Source organism: Rattus norvegicus, chromosome 2, assembly GCF_036323735.1.
Source record: "Rattus norvegicus strain BN/NHsdMcwi chromosome 2, GRCr8, whole genome shotgun sequence".
Lineage (NCBI taxonomy): Eukaryota > Metazoa > Chordata > Mammalia > Rodentia > Muridae > Rattus > Rattus norvegicus.
In genome coordinates, this window is record NC_086020.1 from 72,658,529 (window position 1) to 72,685,850 (window position 27,322).

Genomic DNA, 27,322 nt, shown 5'->3' on the forward strand with positions numbered 1-27,322 from the left:
CTGAAGTCATTTGAGGTTCTACCATGGTATCTTGCTGCACAATGCACAATGCAGGTTAGTGCAAGTTCAGCCTTAGAATAGCCCTTTGTTCCAGGGAAGAGATCCAATGACTAGGTAACAGTTTGTGGCAGTTTATCAGTTGAGAGCAGCATGTTGCAGGAGAAATAAGAAAGGTGGATGTAGATTTGTACCTGATTTTCAACAAAGTAATCAGGGAGAAGACACAAAGGAGGAAATTATAAAATGGTAGCTTCAAAACACTGGATAAGTAAAACAATTCCAGTGTTTTTTCTTCTTAATTCTACAAAGCATTCAAGTGAGATTTCCCAGACTCTGATACTTGCGAGTTTGTATTTATTCTCCTATCTGTGAAGGAGATAGCTACTTTTTCTTCACTTTTCAAAAGATAGATCACTGATCTTTAATCTCTCTCTCTCTCTCTCTCTCTCTCTCTCTCTCTCTCTCTCTCTCTCTCTCTCTCTCAGATTCTTGCATGTACCTGATTGCCCAAGAAATCCTTTGGGGTTCAAGATGTCCTCATCATTTCTGGCAGGCATTACTGATTTAAATGCTTCAAATAGCTACAGTTTCTAGAGCATGCAAAGTGTACACTCCAGTGGGTGATTACTTCTAACAAACAGATTTAGCAGAAAACCACCCCCTCACTATAATTACCAGTTCTACAAGTATTTCCTCAAGTAGTAAACACTCTTGAAACCATATAACAAAGGAAATGGAAAACTAATCTTGCTTAAAAAAATAGCAAACTTTTAACTGCTCTGCTTCACTGCATTAATTTCTCAGTCCATTTCCATCATTCTCAGTCATTCTTTCGTAGTCAACACTAATCGCATGCTTTTTATTTCTTGTGTAAAAATGCTATGGCTTTGGACAAAGTGATTTATTGTAGAGAACCAAACAACTTCAGTACCAAAGATTTTTAAAATATGAGAGTTTTCAAATAAGGCAATTTTTGCTTATTGTGAAATGGAGTATGATATAGAGTATCTGTAATGAAGTTTTTGAACTTAAAATAATACATCGTTTCACAACAAGGTCTTATTGCACTGTTCCAATAAATTCATGATGACTCTATGGAAAATTCACTGAAATAAAACAAAAACAAAGCAAAGAAACAAAAGAAAGTCAGTAGTAAATAAGGATATACTGCAAAGGATATGGAAATTAGAGGTGTTATAGAGGATAGATATAAATGGGAAAAAAAGAAAACTGGCAGAATAGAAAGATAAAATTAATATTAGATAAAGTAATTTTTCAAGTAAAATACTTTTAATTTTTAGTACATTTTTCAAAGAGAAGGTTGGATATTGATTGATCTGACAGTTAATGCTTAAAAAAATCAGCTTCAGAAATTTTTAATACATAAAGGTGGAGTGAAATAGCTTTGCTCTCAAATTCAATCAAAATGTTACATGAAAGAAAATGGTATAAGGTTAGTTTTATATAAATTTTAGAGTCTTAAAGAACTATGATTTTTGATTTGAAGTAATTAGACTCATCCACATATTCATAAAGTAAGCTATTCTCTCAGGTCAATATGGAATGCCATTAGGGTATTATGTAAGGATGCTAGAAAACAATAACAGCACAGTTAAAATTAATATGAACTGAGCATCCAGCTTCTGCTAGTCACCTGCTTGTCAGACTTGCAATCTGGCTACTTATATCTACAGCTATTTTTTAATGCTTTTACCTGGGACCCAGAGTACAATAGTTTGTCAATCTCTTGAAAGCTCAGAATACTCAAGATATACTTGACAGACCATATGAAGCTCAAGAAGGAAGACCAAAATGTGAATACTTCAGTCCTTCTTAGAAAGGACAAAAATACTCACTGGAGAAAATACAGGGACAAAGAATGGATCAGGTACTGAAGGAAAGGCCATCCAGAGACTGACCTGCCTGGGGATTCATTCCATATGCAGTCACCACACCCAGTCACTATTGCTGATGCAAGAAGTGCTTGGTGACAGGAGCCAGATATGGATGTCTCCTGAGAAACTCTACTAGAGCCTTACTGATATAGATGACAATACTAGCAGATAACCATTGGACAGAGCACAGGGATCACAATGATGGACTTAGAGAAAGGACTGAAGGAGCTGAAGGGTTTGCAACCCCATAGGAAGAACAACAATATCAGACACCCCAGAGCTCCCTGCAACTAAACCACCAACCAAAGAGTACACATGGAGAGACCCATGGCTTCAGCTGCATATGTAGCAGAGGATGGCATTGTCCTGCATTAATAAGAGAAGAAGCTTTTGGTCCTGTTAAGACTCATTCCCTAGTGTAGAGGGATGCCTGGGTATTGAAGAGTGGGTGAGTGGAAGGGAGAACATCCCCATAGAAGTGGGGGGGAGTTGGGAGAGGGGAGAACTGCAATACATAAATATCCAATAGAAGAGTTAAAAATAAAGAAAAAGCAAAAATAAATAAGAGATCGAGATAAAAAATAAAAATAAAATCTCTACTGAATATCTCTCTTCCGCACCAGGTGTGTGTGTGTGTGTGTGTGTGTGTGTGTGTGTGTGTGTGTGTGTCTGTGTCTGTGTCTGTGTGTGTGTGTGTCTGTGTCTGTGTGTGTGTGTGTCTGTCTGTCTCCTCTTTCCCTGCTTTCTCTTCTCCTCTCTGTCACTTTATTCTTCCTCTCTCTGTCTTTGTCTCTTTCTCTTCTCCCTCTCCTATCCCTGTCTCTCCTTTTCCTTTCTCTCTCCTCTCCTCTTCTTCTCTCTCTCTGTCTCCCTTTCATTTCTCTCCTTTCCCTGTGACTCTCTTTTCTCCTCTTCTTTCTCTCTTACTCTCCTCCTCTCCACCTCTTTTTCTCTTAAGTATTTAATTAACTTGTATCAGAAAATTTTCTGCAGACAATAATTTTGCAGGGTTGTATGCATACATTCATATGCAAAAATTCAGTGGAAGAATTTTCTAGAAGTATTATGTATGTCACTTTTCATGTTAACAGTGCATATGGAAATAATGTGAGTTCTACTTCCCACCCTTATGCCTCTTTCCTAGAGACAAAAATATATTCTTTTATATTTTTAAAACAAATTTTGTACCACCGACCTACATGCCAGATACCTTATCTTCAGATAAATGCAAAAACATCATTAATTTAAAAAAATCATCAGACCCTTCTACAAAAGCCTATAATCAGCAAAAGTTGAAAATATAAATCAAATTGATGGTTTTTTAGACAGATACCACCTACCAAAGTTAAATCAAGAGAAGGTAAACTATCTAAACAGGCTCATATTCCATAAGGAAATAGAAGAGTTCATTAAAAATCTCCCAACATAAAAAAGTACAGGGACAGAATTTAGTGCAAAATTCTACCATACCCACAAAGAAGGCCTAATACCAATATTCCTCAAACAATTCCATAAAGTAGAAATAGGAGGAACACTAGGTAACTCATTTATTAAACCACAATTACTCTGAGACCTAAACCCAGAAGGGCACAACCAAAAAGAACTTCAGACCAATCCTGTTTACGAATATTTATGCAAAAATAATAAAATTCTTGCAAACTGAATCCAAGAATACATACATAAAAACCATCATTCACCAAGATATAGTAGGCTTCATCCCACGGATACAAGGTTGGTTCAATATATGAAAATCCTTTAACCTAATCCACTATATAAACAAACTCAAAAAGTTACCAGATCATCTCCTTAGATGCAGAAAAAGCATTTGACATAATACAACATCCCTTCATGATAAAGGCGTTGGAGAGATCAGGAGTTCAAGGCCCATACCTAAACATAGTAAGAGAAGTTCACTGGAAACCAACAGCCAATATCAAAGTAAATGTAGAGACACTTGAAACTGTTCCACTAAAATCCGGACAAGACAAGGATGCCCACTCTCCCCATATCTATTCAATCCCTTGCTAGCTAGAACAATAAGACAACATAAAGAGATCAAGGGGATAGGAATTGGCATAGAAGAAATAAATGTATCACTATTTGCTAATGATATGATAGTATAATAAGTGACCACAACAATTCTTCCAGAATTTCTACCTTTAAAGAAATGATAAACAGGCAGAGAAAAAATAGGGAAGCAACTCCCTTCACAATAGCCACATATAATATAAAATATCTCGGTGTAACTATAGCCAAAAGAGTGAAAGAGCTGCATGACAATAACTTCAATTCTCTCAAGAAAGAAATCAAAGAAGGTCTCGGAAAATGGAGAGATCTCCCATGCTCACCGATTGGCAGAAGTAACAGTAAAAATGGCCATTCCACCAAAGGCAATTTACAGATTCAATGCAATCCCCATCAAAATCCCAACACAATTCTTAAAAGACATGGAAAGACCAATTCTCAAATTCATCTGGAAAGGTCAAAGCCCAGAATATTTTTACAAAGGATTTTTTTTTTATTTAAACTTCAAATGTTATTCTGTTTCCTGGTTTCCCGGGGATAAGCCTCCTATCATACCCCCTCCCCTTTTTCTGTAAGGGTGTTCCCCTCCCCATCCTTAAAATAAAAGAAGTACTGGGGAAATCACAATATCTGACCTCAAACTATACTACAGAGCAATAGAGTTAGAAACTATATGGCATTGGTACAGAGACAGACAGGCTAATCAATGAAATAGAATTGAAGACCCATAAGTAAAACCACACACTTATGCACACTTGACATTTGACAAAGAAACCAAAGATACAGTGGAAAAAAGAAAGTATCTTCAATAAATGGTGCTGGTCCAAGTGGCTGTCTATATGTAAAAAAAATGAAAATAGACCCATATTTGTCATCTTGCAAAAAGCTCAACTCCAAGTGGATCAAGGACTTCAACATAAAACCAGCCAGACACACTAAATCTAATAGAATAGAAAGTGGGAAAAAAAAACTTGAATTTATTGGGGGAAATTTCCTAAGCAGAACTATAATGGGTCATGCTTTAAGATCAAGGTGTGATAAATAGGAACTCATGAAACTAGAAAGCTTCTGTAAACCAAAGGACATAGTCAATAAGAGAAATCAGCAACCTATAGATTGGGACCCCGGAGATCTCTCAGCCACTGGATGACCAACCAGGCAGCATACAGCAGCTCATATGAGGCCCCCAACAAGTATACAGTAGAGAACTGCTGGGTTTGGGTCAAAACAGAGAAGATGCACCTAACCCTCAAGAGACTGGAGGCCCTAGGGATTGTGGAGGTCTGATGGGGTAGGGTACAGGAGATAAAGACAACCTTGTGGAGAAAGGGAGTGAGGTAGGGTGGGAGAAGGATGTCCAGGATGTGAAACAGTCAGAATGGAGTAGGAGGGGGGTAAAATCTGTAGGTTAAAAAAATTAAAATAAAATATAAAAAAATAATCAGTATTTGAGAGAGCGGATATTTGTGACCTGTACTATCCCATGAACACATATAACATTTTATAGTGCTAGTAATTACTCATTTTTGTACTTGGGTCCTTTGCAAAAATATTTAAATAATTAAATTAAAAGATATGGTTGTGGTTTTAATCACATAAAATATTTCATTTGAATTTTTTCTTCTTTTTCCCTGAAAATTTGTTTGTTTTAAATAAAGTAGCATGATTGACAAAAATATTAATATATTTTCCATTAATAAAACTCAGTCTTCCTTTTTATAAATAATTTACAGTTGAGGTATGTGATCCCTGAAGTCATTAAACCTTATACTATCACATCTTTTCATATTTTTCATGGAGTTAGTATAGGAGATTGGGCTATTATCACATATCTATCATCAATTGAAGTTGACTTGTCTGAAATTTGAAAATGCAGCAATAAAATTGTTAAGTGAAAGTATAGAAGTTAAAAATAAGGATTCATATTCATAACATGAGTCAATAAATTATACAGATTTGAACACTAACAGCTTATATATTTTTAAAAATTGTCCTCAGAGGGAATATGAGGTTCAACTACAACAGTTTAGAATAATTTCTCCAGAATAAATTTCTCTGACTCATAACCCTTCCTGATGGTTATTTATGGTTAAACATGATGAAATTAACCAGGATGTCATGCAGAGCTTTTTAAATGCTAGATACATCAGGACATGAAGCTTGCATACCACTCTTATGGATTGACCTAAAGAATTTTCAATGCAACTCAGCTTGTCATTTATAAAATAGGGTTATTATTATCCTTACCAATGTTTTTTAATAATTAAAGTTAGTTATTTTATGATAATGGACCAATTCACAAAGCTCAACACTATAAAAACTTTCAATCTGACTAAACTATTCTTCATGTATTTCAAAGATATGATGACTTAGTTTGAAGTACATTCACATAATAGGAATTTCCAGATACCTACACTACAATAAAACTATACATTGGCATTGTTTTGTGTGCACAAATGGAAAATAATGGAATATTATCAAAAGCTTTTTAAAGAATATGTATCCGAATATGAATCTTTTATCCGAATCGGTTCTAACTTTTTCTTGTACTTCAAACATTGTTCTCTCCCTGCTCTTGGATTCATGCAAAGGCTTGGCATGGCCACGTTCAAGCTGTTTGCACCATGCTGCTCTTTGACCTTCTTTTATTTTTTTTTCTTGTGCGAAGTCTTAGGATGCATACATTTGGTTGCATAAAACTTAATATAGTCTATCTCTTTTTTGAGCATAATATGTTTTAAGAGATTCATCCTGTTCAAATTTAGCATCATAGTTTTTATTGGATATTTTATTTATTTACATTTCAAATGTTATCCCGTTTCCTGGTTTCTTCACTGGAAAACCCCTATCTTATCCTCCCTACCCCTGCTTCTATGAGGGTGCTCCCCCACCCACTCCCACCACCCCACCCTGACATTCCTCTACACTGGGGCATCGAGCCTTCACAGGACCACGGTCTATCCTCCCATTGATGCTGGACAAGGCCATCCTCTACTATATATGTGGCTGGAGTTATGGATCCCTCCATGTGTACTCTTTGGTTGGTGGTTAAGTACCTGGGAGCTCCGGGGCGTCTGGCTGGTTGATATTGTTCTTCCTATGGGTTGCAAACTCCTTCAGCTCCTCAGTCCTTTCTCTACCACTTTCATTAGGACCCCGTTCTCACTCCAAAGTTAGGTTGCGATCATCTGCCTCTGTGTTTGTCAGACTCTGGCAGAGCCTCTCAGGAGACAGCTATATCTGGCTCTGGTCAGCAAACACTTCTTGGCATCTGCCATAGTGACTGGGTTTGGTTTCTGTATATGGGATGGATCCCCAGGTGAGGCAGCTCCTGGATGGCCTTTCCATCAGTCTCTGCGCCACACTCTGTCTCCGTATTTTGTTCCCCCTTCTAAGGACTGAAGCATACAAGCTTTGGTCTTCTTGAATTTCATCATAATTTTTATTGGAATTATGTGGAGTCCTTTCTTTTGCCTTCCCATTTTACTAATAGAGATCCAATTTGTATGTTGATTTTTGTTCAGTCCATATGATTGGTTAATGGTAATTTATGTCATTTTCAACACATTATGAAGAAACAATATTTTATACTTTCAGAATTCTCTCTGAATATCAATATCTAATATTAAATACTTAGTTCACTATTCTGAGAGTAGCAGTACATTGTTACCCAGAACTCTGTCTGCTACATCAGTTCAAAACCTTCAGTACACCTTACTACAGCCGATCACTTACAATGTTTGGGGACATTAGTAGGTCTACACTCTTCAATGTCTTATCAACATCTAAGATTACGTTTAACTTTTAGAAATAAGATTGCACAGTATATTGATGCCATAGGGTTTTATTACAAGAAAGAGGAGAGGAATGTGAGTTTTGTATTATGTGATTATTTTATTCTAATCAATAAAGTATGCTAATCTAAACCAAATATGCTAATCTAAGTATAAACCAAATAAAAGTCACACTTAGCTTTGAAAGAATAGGTCAATTTTCTGCAAATTTGGGGTAGAATAAAAAGAAGTAGTACATAGAGTACCCTTCTCTATTACATTGTTCATGGTTTGTTCTTTTATAAAGCCCTTCATGCATTCACCAAAATCATAGAATAATTCTGGGACATAGTGTGTTCATCAGAAAAGCAGAATGTAAAGAATGTAGGAGAGGGGATGGAAGAGATTTTTCTAAGATCAGAAAAAATATAAATTTTTTGGTGTTAAAGGCTTATCTCACACAAAAATTTATTCTGCCAAGATCAGAGGTGTCGAGTGAACTTCAACCCTTTGAGACCTTAACTGAAAAGTTCTTATTCAAGTTATTTTTCACTGTTTGGAATAAAATGCATGGCAGTTTGTACAAAATCTTTATGAATGTCTGTATGTATATGAGTAGCTTTCAGCAACTTTCGATTATTTTATTAAATGCAATATCCTGCTTTTCAACATATGATATTCCATGTGTTGTGACTATGAGACGTTAAGACTAGTTAAGCAATTTTCACTTCAGTTTAAAGATTCAAATTGACACCTGCTTCCACATTGTGTATAAGTACAATTTTATTGGAATTGAAAAATAATTTGTATAATATATAAACATAAATAATGTACCTGTGAAGTACATATAATTATGGTATCATATGTGCACAGACAATGTGCATAAGACACAATTTGAATCCTGCAGTATTTTTAAAACTAAATAATACTTTCTAGATTCCTTCTTTATCATGTCATTAGATACTAAAGCATTTCAAATAACATGATTTCAAATTGTACTAAATTGGCCATTGATTATGAAATTAACTACTTGAAAATACTCAATAGGAAGACAGAAGAAAGATATAGAATCTTTCTGGATTAAGTTTTTCTTTGTTGCCACACTGTGGACATTAATTTGTATAGATACTGTGTCTGATATGTATAATTTCTTTTGATCAAGCATTTAGCTTGGTTATCAGTGGATTAAAAGCCAAAAAAATCACATTACTCTCCTATTAATTTTAACTATTGATGTCATCGATTACCCTGACCAATTAAATCAATATAGTAAAGGTTAAAAGCTTTCTCTGTGACATTCCAAATCACAGTCTGGTAGAGGGAATAAATAGAGGTAAATTCCATAGGAGGTAGAAGCTAATAAAGGAATGAACACATGTTGTCTCACCAGACACTGTTGTGCACAATGTGAACCAAATGAAGAAAAAAACCTTTAAATTAAAGTATGTATTAAGAAAGTGGAAGAACAGACATGAAAATAATTAATGGGAAAATCCATACTTTCAAAGAACTTGCTGACTAAAACACTTCATAAAAATAAGCCATGGTATTCAAGAGAATAATGTGGCTATCATGGTGATAAACAAGAAAACCTAACAAGATAATTGAACAGTAGACTAAGGATATGTGCTATTGTTGTTAGGACACAGGAACCTAGATTCATTTCCTGTACTCAGACAAATACTCAGAGGATGGATAAGGAAGACAAGCAGGAAGAGAGGAAGGAGGAAAGAATGAGTGAGCTGAGCGGCAAGTTAATTACAGAGGAATAACATTTAGAATTGGGAGATTGTTTAGTAATTTCAGGAATGAATAACATTAATACTGAATAACAATGACAGTGTGAAGGAACAATATGTGCTAACATATTGGGCACTATATAGATATAGACACAGGTATAGATAGATAGATATAGATATAGATATAGATATAGGTATAGGTATAGGTATAGGTATAGGTATAGATATAGATATAGATATAGGTATAGGTATAGGTATAGGTATAGGTATAGATATAGGTATAGATATAGATATAGATATAGATATAGATATAGATATAGATATTGATAGATATAGATATAGATATAGGTATAGGTATAGGTATAGGTATAGGTACAGGTACAGGTATAGATATAGATATAGATATAGATATAGATATAGGTATAGGTATAGGTATAGGTATAGGTATAGGTATAGGTATAGGTATAGATAGAGATATAGATAGATAGAGATAGAGATAGAGGTAGAGGTAGAGATAGAGATAGAGATAGAGAGTGGTGTCTTTAGAGATAGACTGGTAGATTGAGAGTTATACTTTACGGATTAATGTGCTTCTCACTCACACACAATCCTAAGAGCATACACTATGAAGAGAGGTGGAATTCCTTTCCTTGTAGTTCTCTAAAATGCAAGTGGCTCATACAAGAACAATCCCTTAGCCGATGGATAGAGTATTATATTGATTTACAATTCCACAAATAGATATCAGTTAGATTCATTTTTCTAGCAGTATCTGACAAAGGAGAAAAAAAGATGAATCAAAGTTTTTAATTTTATTTTTCCCAGTGTTGCATAAATGCTACAAGCAAGAAATGAAAAATATTCTTGACATTTATTCAGACTTATGTTCATTTGTATTTATATATTTACTCTTTTTCTTCCCAGTTTCCATTTATGCGCATACTTTGCTATATTTTTTCAAGACAAAGGTTGTTATGCGTCTTATATATTATTGGTAGAGATTCTTTCAAATATATCGTTGTTTCTGTAAAGGTTTTTTACAAAGAGCTGTCTTTGAGTGATCTACACTAAAAAATAAATGGGACATTTGTCTATATTACCCCACACTCATCTATTCTAATTTTATAGACTTATCCTCAGACTATCTTCCAAACATACATTTCAGTATCATTGTATTGGTATATAATTGTCTTTATTTTAGGCTACTGTAGCTCAGTGGGATGAATATTATTGTTTTTAACATTAATGTTATTCAGCATTTTTTCTTGTATAATAAATACTTGAACCTACCCATAGAGGTGTCCCAGGTGTGTCTGCTATGTAGCATGTGTCTCCCCAAGTGAGAGTAGGCTATGCCTTTGCCAAGTTTTCTGACCTGTGAATATTTGAATCATTAGTAGTCTAAAATTCTTTGGAAAAAATAAATCAGAGATGACCACTGGTCCAGTGCCTCATAGGCCTGGGGACACCGATCATGTCAAAGATGACCCCTGCCTAATGCCATACTGAACAGGTAGGAGGCATAGCACTCCTGAGATCACTACTGAGATAACTCCAGAAATCAGAAATCCCAGGCGCAAGCAAGTGGTGGAGAAATTGAAGGGAAAGAGAAACAGCAGGATGTGGGCACAATGAAGAGGCAGAAATGGAGACTTGAGGATAGTGAGGGACATCCTGATATAGCCCATGATGCCATCTGCATCTGTCAGTGTGAAAGTTTCCAAGCTATGGACCACATGCAAGGGAAAGGGGAAGTGAGTAGGCTTGGGGTACATTAGGTGAAATTCACAAAAATCCAATAATTTCTTTTTTTTTAAATCCAAACACCTGAGATTAAAAATCAATTAATTAGAGGAAAGGTTTAAGTTGCTTCAGAGTTTTAGAGAGCTTAGACCCTATCCATAAACCCTCCTTGTAAATCTTTATTATAAATATTAGAGTAAATCAATCTGGCAGCTGTATTTCTTTACCTTCTACTAGTCGCCAATCACTGCACAGAGAAACTGAGGTTTATTTAAAACTGCACTTCAATAGCTGAGCAATCAAGTGATCTATCTTTAGTTTCTCACTATCTATCAGGCCCACGCCATGATATTTGCATATTATTATTGATTTGGCAATTTGAGCTTCAGGTGTGTTTCCATGATCTCTCTGAATCTGTCTCTCTGCCTCTCTGGTTCCCTTCCTCATGGCTCCAAATCCTCCATCCTCTTCCTGATCTGACTCTTCTCTCCCCTCCTCTTTTTCCTCTGATTTTCACAGGTCCCACCCTATTCTACATTCTGTCTAGCCATTGGGTGATCAGTATTTATTGACCTTGCAAAGAAAAAATAGTATAAACTGTTTACATGAACTTGAGGTAGGAGATTCTTGGTATTACAATATCATGTCCATTAAAACAAGATATAATGGCAGAGAAGTCAACATTTGAATAACGTAAGGGTAAATGTTAACACTGTACACAAACATTATGCCTACACTTCCTATCAGGATTTTGGTATATAACAAGAGTGCATGGCACATGATACACATTCTCTTTATGCAAAAGAAGTGGAGGAGGAATGAGTAAGTGCTCTGGGCTATGTACAATCACATAGGCCTCACCTCAGGCCTGAGCATTTAAAACACAAGGAACCATAGCATTCTCAGAAGCAAAAATGATTATATTGAGGCAGCTTAAACTTTTTCTCATATTAATGTGTAACCATAATATGTATTTTGGAATATAAGCATTACATTATAACATTATTACTAATGGATTTACATGTAACTTGTAGCCTTAACTATGTTTAGCGCTGTACATTAAAGTACAGGACGATTGACAAAATGACAAGATCCAGTGCTGAGGGAAAACTCACATATTTACCATTAAAATTCTGCTTCGGGGGGGGGGGGGATGTTTGCCCGGATACCGGGAAAGGGAATAACACTCGAAATGTATATAAGAAATACTCAAGTTAATAAAAAGAATAAAATGTAAAAAAAATTCTGCTTCATTATGGCCCACATATTTTTGTCTTTAATAATAACAAATGCAATGGATATAGAAAAGACAATTAATTTTAAATAAAGCTGACAAAAAGAATAAAACAGTAATTGACATTTTATTAGCATAGTTTAAGATCATTATCTGTAACCTATGAGTGAAGACATCTGAATCCAGCACTGTCTTTGTTTTTGCAATGCACAACCAGCAGATTGGTGGGTCTGACAAGGCTGACTTCATTCTGTAGAAGAAAGGCATGTGACTGCTTGTAAATAGACTTATCATTTGAAACATTCTATTTCCTCTTCTAAAGATAATATTTCATGTCATGAAAATATGCTCAGGATTTAAATTGTTTATTTTAATTGCATTCCTATATTTAGAATTTGGATTGTAGGGAATCTTGTATATAAACTGGAAATGTATGTGGGATTTCAAGAGGTCATAGAAACGTATCAACTAGTCATTGGAAAGAGTTAATTTATGTATCAGTTATAGAAAGTTGTAAGCATTTTAGAAGAATAGTTTATATGTATATTCAGTACATTTTAATCAAATTACTAAAACATATGGATATAAGTTCTAGCTAGATTATATGCTGGAGAAAGTAAGAAGAGTTTTCACACACTCTCATATGATTTTAACAGAGTATAGGGTGTTCAATTGGAATTAACTTTAAAATATTTCCCATAGTTAATTTTTACTTTCACATTGAATATTTTATAACAGCAAATTTTATAACACCACTACTAGCTGTTAATAGTACACAGGATACACATAGAGCTACTGACATTCTTGAATGAATGTCTCTAATTGCAAATGGTGTTTCCTCATACGTGTTTCCTTCATAAGTATTCTCTACTTACTGGTTTCTACAAGTATCATGCTGTACAATAGATCATGTTAAAGGTTAGTCATTATTTTGATGCATGAGCTTCATTTTACTAGTTAGAAAGTCATATCTGCTGTAGCTGTTTTTAATCAAATGCATAACTTAGGCAAATGTGGAAGAATGTTTATCTATGTATTAATATTCTTTTCTATCATCTTTCTCTTACAAGCTAACAACAATTTGAAAAGTAAAGTGATTTTAGCTAAGATATATAGATCACAGATTACAGAGCCATGATCTATTACTAAAATGAGCATAAATGTTTCTAACATGTAAAATTATACAGGATTTATGTTATAACAAAATTATAAAACAGAAGGTCAAGGGTTTTTATTTTTTATTTTTATTCTTTTGCTGTGTAAGAAGGAACAATTTTATTTATTTATTCATTTATTTTCCTTATTTTTTTTAAATAGGGTATTTCTTATTTAAATTTCAAATGCTTGGATTCCTGTGCTTTCCTCTTGCCATCAGGTTGTCTCTGGTGTTAGCTTGTCTTGCTGTTTCTGATGGTGGCTTGACCCTCCTGTAGGTCTGTTGTCAGCATTCCTGTAGACCTGTTTTCCTGTTTTCTTCAAGCCAGTGATGAGAACAAAGTGTTCTGCTCTCAGGCCTGTAGTCACTCCTGGTGACTGGCTTTTAGCTCTTGGCAAGGGCAGCAACCAGAAAAGTCCTGCTCCTACTGCTCCTAGGTCCCTGTGCACAAGGGCACAGGTGGCGCCAGGCATTTTCCTCTTGAATCTAGAATGTGAGCAGAGAGTAGTCTCCTCTGAGTCCTCCAGGGTGTCCGCACTTCTGAGGGTCTAGCTCTCCCCCAAACAGGATATGGGTGCAAGGAGTTGTTTGACTGGCTCAGTTCAGTTCTGGGCACAGACCTGGACCATGGGCTCCTGTACCTGACTGCTCCTATATTCCTGTGTCTAGAGGCACTATGCAGTTTCCTCTTGCACCAGGGATGTGGGCAAAGGTGGGCAGAAGTGGCTGGCAGTCTGTGCTGTGGTCTCAGGATTGTCCGCACTTCTGGGTATTTAGCTCTCTTTCCGCAGGGGTTTTTATTATTAAAAGCTCTACTATAACCTATAGTCTCTGAAAACTTTAGATGCAGAAAGAACTGAAAACAAAGATTTAGGTTTCCAAATCTGAAACATTAATTTTTTAACGTTAATTATTAATTAATTAATTATTAATGATGTATATACACTCATATCCAGGAAGAGATAAATAGCTAGAGGTAGATAGAAATATGAATGTATACACACACACATATACACACAAATATACACAGAGTTTTTTAATGCTTAGAATTTGATATATTAAATAATACATGTAAGGAAACAGCTTTTATAATTAGTGTTTTGGGAAAAGACTAATACATCATATTTAAAATTCCTCAATCATTAAATTCTCCCCTACAAGAACTTTGTGATACCACATAAAATAAGATAATTAAATATTATATCTTACTACATTATATTTAAATTATAAATTAATCTTGGAGAAACCATTTTTTTGTGATTTAGGAATTTTTTTATTTCATTTGTTCACTCTGATTCCAGTTTGTTTTGCTTTATTTTATATTATTTTAGAGTTTTAGATGACTTTGTTTTCTAATGAGAGAGAAGAAAAGATATGATTATGGATGATATGAGGGTAGGTGAAGAGGATCTGGGAGAATGTGGGGAAAGAAAACCCATAATCAGCATATATAGTATTAAAAATGTTTTAATACAAAATAGAAGAGATAAATATGCCATAAATAGACAAATTTAGAACTATTAAATATTACTACAGTGCACATGATTAAAATGAATGGTTCACAAATAAGTTCTTTTTCTAGCCTAACAAGTCATGACTGAGTTAAACATGTAGGAATCAGGTTCTAGTCTTCTAATTGAATGGTACGTGCTACCTGTTTGCTTTCTTCTTAAAGATCCATAGGAAACACATTCCATAGCAATCTCTGCCCTCAGCAGTCAATCTGTTCTTTAGACACTGTGTTCTTTATACCTTACTGGGAATTCATCCCTCTACTAGTTACGTGATACCTTGCTCCCTTCCAGCATTTCTCTTTCCTCTCTGACCAAGATGATGGTATTTTTCCTGATGTCTCCTTAGAAATATTGAAGGGTCACTTTTCAGTAGACCATCAGAATTATGAAAAAAGGAATTAATGTTCATTTTCAGACTGATCTTTTATCTATTTTTTTATTTTATTTTATTTTTTAACTTGAGTATTTCTTATTTACATTTCGAGTGTTATTCCATTTCCTGGTTTATGGGCCAACATCACTCTAATCCCTCCCCCTCCCATTCTTTATAGGTGTTCCCCTCCCCATCCACCCCCGATTGCCTCCCTCCCCCCAACAATCACAATCAGTCTTAGCAGGACCCAGGGCTTCCCCTTGCACTGATGATCTTACCAGGATATTCAATGCTACCTATGAGGTCAGAGCCCAGGGTCAGTCCATGTATAGTCTTTAGGTAGTGGCTTAGTCCCTGGAAGCACTGGTTGCTTGGCATTGTTGTTCATATGGGGTCTCAAGCCCCTTCAAGCTCTTCCAGTTCTTTCTCTGATTCCTTCAACGGGGGTCCTGTTCTCAGTTCAGTGGTTTGCTGCTGGCATTCGCCTCTGTATTTGTTGTATTCTTGCTGTGACTCTCAGGAGAGATCTACATGGGTTTTATCTGCCTGCACTTCTTTGCTTCATCCATCTTGTCTAATTGGGTGGCTGTATATGTATGGGCCACATGTGGGACAGGCTCTGAATGGGTGTTCCTTCTGTCTCTGTTTTAATCTTTGCTTCTCTATTCCCTGCCAAGGGTATTCTTATTCCCCTTTTAAAGAAGGAGTGAAGCATTCACATTTTGATCATCCATCTTGAGTTTCATGTGTTCTAGGCATCTAGGGTAATTCAAGCATTTGTGCTAATAGCCACTTATCAATGAGTGCATACCATGCATGTTTCTCTGTGATTGGGTTACCTCACTCAGGATGGTATTTTCCAGTTCCAACCATTTGACTATGAATTTCATAAAGTCATTGTTTTTGATAGCTGAGTAATATTCCATTGTGTAGATGTACCATATTTTCTTTGTATCCATTCTTCTGTTGAAGGGCATCTGGGTTCTTTCCAGCTTCTGGCTATTATAAATAAGGCTGCTATGAACATAGTGGAGCACGTGTCTTTTTTATATGTCGGGGCATCTTTTGGTTATATGCCCAAGAGAGGTATAGCTGAATCCTCAGGCAGTTCAATGTCCAATTTTCTGAGGAACCTCCAGACTGATTTCCAGAATGGTTGTACCAGTCTGCAATCCCACCAACAATGGAGGAGTGTTCCTCTTTCTCCACATCCTCCCCAGCATTTACTGTCCCCTGAGTTTTTGATCTTAGCCATTCTCACTGGTGTGAGGTGAAATCTCAGGGTTGTTTTGATTTGCATTTCCCTTATAACTAAAGATGTTGAACATTTCTTTAGGTGTTTCTCAGCCATTTGGCATTCCTCAGCTGTGAATTCTTTGTTTAGCTCTGAAACCCATTTTTAATAGGGTTATTTGCCTCCCTACGGTCCAACTTCTTGAGTTCTTTGTATATTTTGGAAATAAGGCCTCTATCTGTTGTAGGATTGGTAAAGATCTTTTCCAAATCTGTTGGTTGCAGTTTTGTCCTAACCACAGTGTCCTTTGCCTTACGGAAGCTTTGCAGTTTTATGAGATCACATTTGTCGATTCTTGATCTTAGAGCATAAGCCATTGGTGTTTTGTTCAGGAAATTTTTTCCAGTGCCCATGTGTTCCAGATGCTGCCCTAGTTATTCTTCAATTAGTTTGAGTGTATCTGGTTTGATGTGGAGGTCCTTGATCCACTTGGACTTAAGCTTTGTACAGGGTGATAAGCATGGATCAATCTGCCTTCTTCTTCATGTTGACCTCCACTTGAACCAGCACCATTTGCTGAAAATGCTATCTTTTTTCTATTGGATGGTTTTGGCTCCTTTGTCAAATTCAAGTGCCCATAGGTGTGTAGGTTCATTTCTTTGTCTTCAATTCTGTTCCATTGGTCTATCTGTCTGTCTCTGTACCAATACCATGCAGTTTTTATCACTATTGCTCTGTAATACTGCTTGAGTTCAGGGATAGTGATTCCCCATGAAGTCCTTTTATTGTTGAGGATAGTTTTAGCTATCCTGGGTTTTTTATCATGGTATCCAGATAAATATGCAAGTTGTTCTAACTCTTTGAAGAAATTGATTGCTATTTTGATGGGGATTGCATTGAATCTGTAGATCGCTTTTGGTTAAATGGCCATTTTTACTATGTTGATCCTACCACTCCATGAGCATGGGAGATCTTTCCATCTTCTGAGGTCTTCTTCAATTTCTTTCTTCAGAGTCTTGAAGTTCTTATTGTACAGATCTTTTACATGCTTGGTTAAAGTCACACTGAAATACTTTATATTATTTGGGTCTATTATAAAGGGTGTTGTTTCCCTAATTTCTCGGCTTGTTTCTCCTTTGTGTAGAGGAAGGCTACTGATTTATTTGAGTTAATTTTTTACCCAGCCACTTTGCTGAAGTTGTCTATCAGCTTTAGTAGTTCTCTGGTGGAACTTTTGGGATCACTTAAATATACTATCATATCATCTGCAAAAAGTGATATTTTTACTTCTTCTTTTCTGATCTGTATCCCCTTGACCTCCTTTTGTTGTCTGATTGCTCTGGCTAGAACATCAAGAACTATATTGAATAAGTAGGGAGAGAGTGGGCAACCTTATCTAGACCCTGATTTTAGTGGGATTGTTTCAAGTTTCTCTCCATTTAGTTTAATGGTAGCAACTGGTTTGCTGTATATGGCTTTTACTATGTTTAGGTATGGGCCTTGAATTCCTATTCTTTCCAGGACTTTTATCATGAAGGGGTGTTGAATTTTTTCAAATGGTTTCTCAGCATCTAATGAAATGATCATGTGGTTTTGTTCTTTCAGTTTGTTTATATAATGGATCACGTTGATGGTTTTCCATATATTAAACAATCCCTGCATGCCTGGAATGAAGCCTACTTGATCATGGTGGATGATTGTTTTGGTGTGCTCTTTGATTCGGTTTGCCAGAATTTTATTGAGTATTTGTGCGTCAATAAGGGAAATTGGTCTGAAGTAATCTTTCTTTGTTGGGTCTTTGTGTGGTTTAGGTATAAGAGTAATTGTGGCTTCATAGAAGGAATTTGGTAGTGCTCCATCTGTTTCAATTTTGTGGAATAGTTTGGATAATATTGGTATGAGGTCTTCTATGATGGTCTGATAGAATTCTGCATTAAACCCGTCTGGACCTGGGTTCTTTTTGGTTGGGAGACCTTTAATGACTGCTTCTATTTCCTTAGGAGTTATGGGGTTGTTTAACTGGTTTATCTGTTCCTGATTTAACTTCTGTACCTGGTATCTGTCTAGGAAATTGTCCATTTCCTGCCGATTTTCAAGTTTTGTTGAATATAGGCTTTTATAGTAAGATCTGATGATTTTTTGAATTTCCTCTGAATCTGTAGTTATGTCTCCCTTTTCATTTCTGATTTTGTTAATTTGGACACACTCTCTGTGTCCTCTCGTTAGTCTGGCTAAGGGTTTATCTATCTTGTTGATTTTCTCAAAGAACCAACTTTTGGTTCTGTTGATTCTTTCTATGGTCCTTTTTGTTTCTACTTGGTTGATTTCAGCCCTGAGTTTGATTATTTCCTGCCTTCTACTCCTCCTGGGTGTATTTGATTCTTTTTGTTCTAGAGCTTTTAGGTGTGCTGTCAAGCTGCTGACATATGCTCTTTCCTGTTTCTTTCTGCAGGCACTCAGCGCTATGAGTTTTCCTCTTAGCACAGCTTTCATTGTGTCCCATAAGTTTGGGTATGTTGTACCTTCATTTTCATTAAATTCTAAAAAGTCTTTAATTTCTTTCTTTATTTCTTCCTTGACCAGGTTATCATTGAGTGTAGCATTGTTCAGCTTCCAAGTATGTGTGGGCATTCTTCCCTTATTGTTATTGAAGACCAGTCTTAGGCCGTGGTTGTCTGATAGCACGCATGGGATTATTTCTATCTTTCTGTACCTGTTGAGGCCCGTTTTTTGACCAATTATATGGTCAATTTTGGAGAAAGTACCATGAGGAGCTGAGAAGAAGTTATATCCTTTTGCTTTAGGATAGAATGTTCTATAAATATCTGTTAAGTCCATTTGGTTCATGACTTCTCTTAGTCTGTCTATGTCTCTGTTTAATTTCTGTTTCCATGGTCTGTCCATTGATGAGAGTGGACTGTTAAAATCTCCTCCTATTATTGTGTGAGGTGCAATGTGTGTTTTGAGCTTTAGTAAGGTTTCTTTTACGTATGTAGGTGCCCTTGTATTTGGGGCATAGATATTTAGGATTGAGAGTTCATCTTGCTGGATTTTTCCTTTGATGAATATGAAGTGTCCTTCCTTATCTTTTTTGATGACTTTTAGTTGAAAATTCATTTTATTTGATATTAGAATGGATACTCCAGCTTGCTTCTTCCGACCATTTGCTTGGAAAGTTGTTTTCCAGCCTTTCACTCTGAGGTAGTGTCTGTCTTTGTCTCTGAGGTGTGTTTCCTGTAGGCAGCAGAATGCAGGGTCCTCGTTGCGTATCCAGTTTGTTAATCTATGTCTTTTTATTGGGGAGTTGAGTCCATTGATATTGAGAGATATTAAAGAATAGTGATTATTGCTTCCTGTTGTATTCATATTTGGATATAAGGTTATGTTTGTGTGTTTTCCTTCTCATTTTTTTGTTGCCAAGATGATTAGTTTCTTGCTTCTTCTAGGGTGTAGCTTGCCTCCTTAGGTTGGGCTTTACCATTTATTATCCTTTGTAGTGCTGGATTTGTAGAAAGATATTTTGTAAATTTGGTTTTGTCATGGAATATCTTGGTTTCTCCATCTATGTTAATTGAGAGTTTTGCAAGATACAGTAACCTGGGCTGGCATTTGTGTTCTCTTAGGGTCTGTATGACAGCAGTCCAGGATCTTCTGGCCTTCATAGTTTCTGGCGAAAATTCTGGTGTGATTCTGATAGGTCTGCCTTTATATGTTACTTGCCCTTTTTCCCTTACTGCTTTTAATATTCTTTATTTTGTGCGTTTGGTGTTTTGACTATTATGTGACGGGAGGTGTTTCTTTTCTGGTCCAATCTATTTGGAGTTCTGTAGGCTTCTTGTATGCTTATGGGTATCTCTTTCTTTAGGTTACGGAAGTTTTCTTCTATGATTTTGTTGAAGATATTTACTGGTTTTTTGAGCTGGGAGTCTTCACTCTCTTCTATACCTATTATCCTTAGGTTTGATCTCATCATTGAGTCCTGGATGACCTGTATGTTTTGGACCAGTAGCTTTTTCCACTTTTCATTATCTTTGACAGTTGAGTCGATGATTTCTATGGAATCTTCTGCTCCAGAGATTCTCTCTTCTATCTCTTGTGTTCTGTTGATGAAGCTTGTATCTACAGCTCCTTGTCTCTTCTTTTGGTTTTCTATATCCAGGGTTGTTTCCATGTGTTCTTTCTTGATTGCTTTTATTTCCATTTTTAATTCCTTCAACTGTTTGTGTTTTCCTGGAATATTTTCAGGGATTTTTGTGATTCCTCTCTGTAGGCTTCTACTTGTTTATTTATGTTTTCCTGTGTTTCTCTAAGGGAGTTCTTCACATCTTTCTTGAAGTCCTCCAGTATCATGATCAAATACGATTTTGAAACTAGATCTTGCTTTTCTGGTGTGTTTGCAGATTCAGTGTTTGCTTTGGTGGGAGAATTGGGCTCAGATGATGCCATGTAGTCTTGATTTCTGTTGCTTGGATTCCTGCGTTTGCCTCTTGCCATCAGATTATCTCTAGTGTTACTTTTTTCTTCTATTTCTGACAGTGGCTAGACTGTCCTATAAGCCTTTGTGTTTAGCTCTCCCTCCCACGGTATTTGGGTGCAGAGAACTGCTTATCTGGTCGGTCCCTTCAGGTTCCAGCGTTGTCTCAGATGCAGAGGACCTGCTGCTCCTGGGCCCTCCTCTACGGGAACCCAGAGGCCGTATACAGTTTCCTCTTGGGCCAGGGATATGGGCAGGGGTGGGCAGTGTTGGTGGTCTCTTCCACTCTGCAGCCTCAGGAGTGCCCACCTGTCCAGGTGGTGAGGTCTCTCTCCCACAGGGTTTGGGAGCAGCGAGCTGCTGCATCCAGGGATCCGCGGGTTTGGGACTCCTGCTAAATACCGGAAGTGTCCGGTCCTAGAGGAATTTTGCCTCTGTGTGTCCTGAGCTCACCAGGCAGGTCGCTTGGAGCAGGAAAGTTTGTCTTACCTGTGGTCCCGAGGCTCAAGTTTGCTCGTGGGGTGTTGCTTACGAGCTCTTCATGGCGGCAGCAAACAGCTTATCTGTTTTTGATAACCTAGCACTCAACCATACACTGAGTATCTACCTTCTAAATCCTGTTAGAGTATATACTTCTAAAATTTAATCCATTTACTATCCTAATTTCAACATCATTTTACTCCTGATTATATATTTTTGGTTATTCTTATTAATTTTTAATTTTTTAAAACAATTTTAATTTTCTTGGATATTTTATGTATTTCCATTTCAAATGCTGTCCCCTTTCCTGCCTCTTCCTTAATCCCCTCCCCCTGCTTCTATGATTATGCTCCCATTCCCACCCACCCTCTCCAACTTCAACACCCTGGTATTACCCTACATTGGTCAAACAAGCTTTCACAGGACCAAGGGTTTTCCTTCCGTGATGCTGGACAATCCCATTCTCTGCTACATGTATGGCTGGAGTCATGGGTCCATCCATGTGTATTATTGGTTGGTGATTTAGCCCCTGAGAGCTCTAGGAGTGTCTGATTGGTTGATATTTTTGTTCTACCTATGGGTTTGCAAACCCCTTCAGCTTGTTCAGTCTTTTCTCTATCTTCTCCATTGGGTTCCTCTTGATCAGTCCAATGGTTAGCTGCAAACCATCCGCATCTGTATCAGTAGGAATCTTGCAGAGCCTCAGGAGACACCCATCTCTGGCTACTGTCAGCAATGACTTCTTGCTACCAAACCCAGTCACTATTGCTGATGCCAAGAAGTACTTAATCCTGACTATATGGAGTCTACCTGATCAAAGTTTAGTTCCACTTTACTAGATTTAAATACACAAATTCAGAGAAGTAGAAACATAGTCTCATATTGTAGACAAAGTTCCAGTAGAATTCATGGAAATCCTCCTTTTTTGGCCTCCCAAATGTAAGGATTACAAATGTGAGCTCAAGTGAAATATCACTTCAGATTTTTACTTCAGAGTGAGGTTGGAGCTTTCTGATTGCTAAAACTGGTCTGTAGAAAACAGGTCAAGTCAATGATGAGGAATGAATAGCTCTCTGGTCAGAAAGGAGTAATGTCAGAACTTTGTAGATGACTGAATCTACCAAGAACCATTGATTACTTAACAAGCAAAACAACTTTATCGGCATTAAGCTTATCTATAAATTATTATACCGATGGGAAGTTTTCCTATACAACATCATATTTTAAAATATATCTTATGTAAATTCTGCTCGATGTAAGAGTGAATATGATTTCTACGAATTAAAATTCAATTCATGTTTCCTATCATACTTGGCGCACAGTTGTACTTAGGTAATGGCTACATTATGGAAAAGCTACATTCAGAAGAGGAAGAATTCGAGGTACAAGGTAGATATTAGTGTGGGAAAGAATTGAAGGCTCCTTGCACTGGCAGTGCACTTTATCCCGGTTAGACCATCTGTTAGCGGCTGGATTTGCTCTCTGGCAGGAATTATATTTTTCATTGTCCTCATTGGCCTCTGCATCCTCCTTTCTGGAAGGCTTGTTTTGCTCCATTATGTGCTTTGTGCACATGTGAGATTGGCAATGAAACAGATGTCCTTTTTTAGGACTGAAAGCATTAAAATGATACTTTAATGGATGGGGTTTATTGTTCTGAGGACTTTCAGGCTATGCTTCAAATATTTTAATTTGCATTTTATTTTTGTTACTTGCAATAAGATTTAAAAAGAGAAAACGTTAACATATTTTTTATATATTTGACTTTTTGTATTATGCATTGGAGGATGTATGCACGTGTTACCTGTGAAATTGTAAGGAATTTGTGGTACTTCCCTATTTTGTGTGAAGACCAGTGATAAGAATATAGATTGGTATGCAAAGTAGTTAACTTGCTAGCTACCTATATGGTAGATAGACAGACAAATAGGTTATAGAGATAAATACACAAAATTATGAGCCAACAGACATACACCCCAACACACACACACACTCAAACACACACACACACACACACACACACAATGCTCATAATTATTCACAGGCACATAATTACACAAGCTGACTTATCACTATTGATAATTTTAAGAGGATTTTTAAATTCTGTAACATATACCTTAATGCTATTGCTATTCTTCCTGCCCCAATCTTCCAAAGCCAATATCATGAAACTGAAAGACATCTTGCATGTGCAAAGTGATCATTAGCACAGCAGGACTCCTATGTTGCACTTTGAAGCTCATGCCAGGAGCTGAACCATTTACCATTCTACAATCAACAGCAAGTTCTTATATTTTATAATGGCATAAAAGTAGCCTGATTCTGTTGAGTATTTTATGAAAAGAATTCAAAAATTAGAGCATAAGATTCCAAGCAAAACTTTATTTAAATAGGACCAAGTACCAATATCTTTGATGAAATAGGTCAAAGACCTCCCTATCTACCAACATTTCAAATAAAAAGTGCTAAGTAGAAGAAAACAACACATTCTTTGGCACTGTATCACTCCATTTCTATTATTCATGAAACTCCAAGTGCTCTGGGAAGACATCATTGTATCCATCCTATTGTCCTCCTAGAATGATAATAATAATGTATAAAGTCTCCCAGATATGGGCCTCCATCCACATCTCTAACCTTCCTATTATTAGCATTATCAATTAGAAATACTCTTTAAAGGATAAGTTATTGCAAAGAAGCATTTAAGTTGTAGTTCGGCCAGAAAAATATCCACTATTTGGCTGAGAATTCATTAAAGCTGATTCCTTGGAATGATGAAAGCCTTCTGCTGTGAGGAGCAGTAGCTTGCCTTTCTTCCCAACAGTGTTCCACATTATTGCTGTGCTCTAATTGAATAAGTGTAATCTGTCTTTAAAGAAGGCTTTCATTTACTTACTGCAGCCATTGGTTACATTTAGGCTATTATTCTATTTTACAAATCTCTACTCATTAGCAGGGATAATTAAAGCACTATACAGTTTATTGTCTTAATATCCTGTTCCCAGAGTTATGGAGTAAGGTGCTGGCAGGATTGATTACCTACCGTGTCTCCCTCCTTGACAAGTGGAAATTTGTTTTGCTTTATTTTCCTTTTGACTTTACAGTTGCTGTTTTTATGGTGTAAACATACATAATTTCTTCTCACGAGGCCATTCTGGATGAGGTTTTAATACATAACCATTTTCACATAGTTTGCTCTTTAAAGGCCTACTTATAAGTTTGGTTCATTTTCTAAAATACTATAGATTAAGACTTTTTAAAATTACTTTGATAAAATAAAATTTAACTCATAATGATTTCCTAACTTATAATTTATAACTTCAACAGTATGTGATCTATCCTGTAAGAGAAACAAAAATTTTTTACTATAGTTCTCTACAGTGTTATAGGGTCAAATCATGTGGTCTGCCCTGTGAATCTTTGCCATCTGTGGTTGGACGACATCCATTAAGCCACTGGCATGTATTGTTTAACTTGCATCAAGAGAGTTAAATTTAAGATCTGTAATAATATTGGATTTAAACATAAACACCAAATATACTCAGATAAAAAAAATCAGTTCTCACAACCCGATAAGTAAGGTCACTAATCATAAGAATTGGCTTGTCTCAGAATCTTCAGGGGACTTACATCCTTTGGATTTGTTATTTCACTTTGAAAAGCTCAATTTGTAAGGCTCACATTGTGTCCAAGCCCACGACATTGGGAAAAGATGAAGGGTGATGTGGGCTTTGCTGTCATTATTTTGAAAAATATCTAGAAATTCTGCCACGAAATTCTACATTCATTTCATTAACCATATAACATAATTTGATTTACACACAGCCACAGGGGAGAAATAGGACATCCTTTTCACTCTGGGTTACAAATGTCCAGCTGACAAAGAAATGATATAATTTAGAATATTGACTCTAATCAGCATCTTATAATATATAAAACATTATACTCCTAAAACATTAGGAGAAAACATGAGTATTTTAATGATACATTGACCTAGAGTGAAAACAAGATAGTGAACCATTAAGCAGGATTTCAAGTCAAGTAAACAAATAAAAATCATGGAGATGATTTGTGATGTCTTGAAATGATGGTGACTAGACAGAGTTTTGTTCAATCAGATATCCAATATCTTAATTAATCTCAAAAGGTTTTCTTACACTGTCTCCTATGCATCTCTTTCTTTTCTTGAGTACTAGACATTCTGGACCAACAACCAAAAGGAAAAAAAAATTATGATATTTTTATAACTTTCTTGGTTGAAGTTACAGATGATTTGATTACAAGGTATTTGGAAATGTTAAAAACACAATACAAATCCAGCATAATACATTCATAATGTGCAAACCAGTTGTCGTCTATACAAAAGAAGGAATGTATCAACATTCATTCTAACCTCAGTGATTTTTAACCCAATAATACAAGATAGAAAAATGAGTAAAGCTAAGACAGAAAGTGAGAGATGTAGTTAAAGATAGGCACGAAGTTAGTTGAGAAATATTTGATTGCAAAAGAAAATGCAGATACTCAGTGTCCTTCCTAATTCTTTGTCATATTCACAGTTTATCCACTTTTTCTAATTTATAATGCTTTAATCAGAACAGAACAGTTTCATTATCTGAGTATTGTAAAATATCTTCTCAGTTCTAATGCTTCCCTCATTAATTTCCTTAACTTTGGCATTTCCACTGACATTTTGGATTCACCAACTGCTTATCTAACAAGCATATTTCATTATTTTAATGTTACAGGTGCATAGCATAATATACTTGAAAGGAAAACATTGATTTATAGAACCAAAATAACAAAATTATTTTTGAAGGATTTTTGTTTGTTTGTTTGACAAGATATCCTCAGATAGTAGGCCTGGGAGAAGAGTAAGTTGAAGTGATTTTATTGGGTTGTGCTAGCTCTTGCGGCTATCATGAAAAATTACCAAAAACCAGGTAGTTTAAAACAATAGGAATTTTTATCTGCAATTCTGAGTTGTCAGTTCCTAAAGAGCCTTGCTAACTTTCTGCTGGCTAGTTTTTCACCACTTTCCTATCCCAGCTTCAGCTAGACAATAGCTCATCTTGGCTTGTCACATTGTACTAATATGAGTGTCATCATGACACTTCATTTTATCTGTGTCTACTTACTTACAGTAAGCATCTGTTCCTTCTTCTTCTTCTTCTTCTTCTTCTTCTTCTTCTTCTTCTTCTTCTTCTTCTTCTTCTTCTTCTTCTTCTTCTTCTTCTTCTCCTCCTCCTCCTCCTCCTCCTCCTCCTCCTCCTCCTCCTCCTCTTCTTCTTCTTCTTCTTCTTCTTCTGCCTCCCTCTGCCTCTGCCTCTGCCTCTGCCTCTGCCTCTGCCTCTGCCTCTGCCTCTGCCTCTGCCTCTGCCTCTGCCTCTGCCTCTGCCTCTGCCTCTGCCTCTGCCTCTGCCTCTGCCTCTGCCTCTGCCTCTGCTTCTTCTACTTCTTCTGTTTCTGCTTCTGTTTCTGCTTCTGCTTCTGCTTCTTTATAGTGCCATTTTCTGTAGGAATTTGGAAGTACACATATTCTTTTAGTTGTGATTTTATTAGTGGAATGATAATACGATGCTAAGATTTGAAGGAGAGATAAATAACATAATCAAAATACATTATATATATTTACTTACAATTTGTTTAACTATATATGTATTTTTTCTTGAAAGGAATTAT

At 36.2% G+C, this 27,322-nt stretch overlaps 1 protein-coding gene and 1 pseudogene across 1 annotated transcript in view; both read left to right on the forward strand.

Moving 5' to 3' along the window:
- The window catches only part of Cdh12 (cadherin 12), a 1,234,181-nt gene that overhangs the window by 456,670 nt on the left and 750,189 nt on the right, over positions 1-27,322 (forward strand). The gene's annotated exons all lie outside the window — the stretch shown is intronic.
- On the forward strand, positions 10,718-10,841 carry LOC120101346 (small nucleolar RNA SNORA17; annotated as a pseudogene).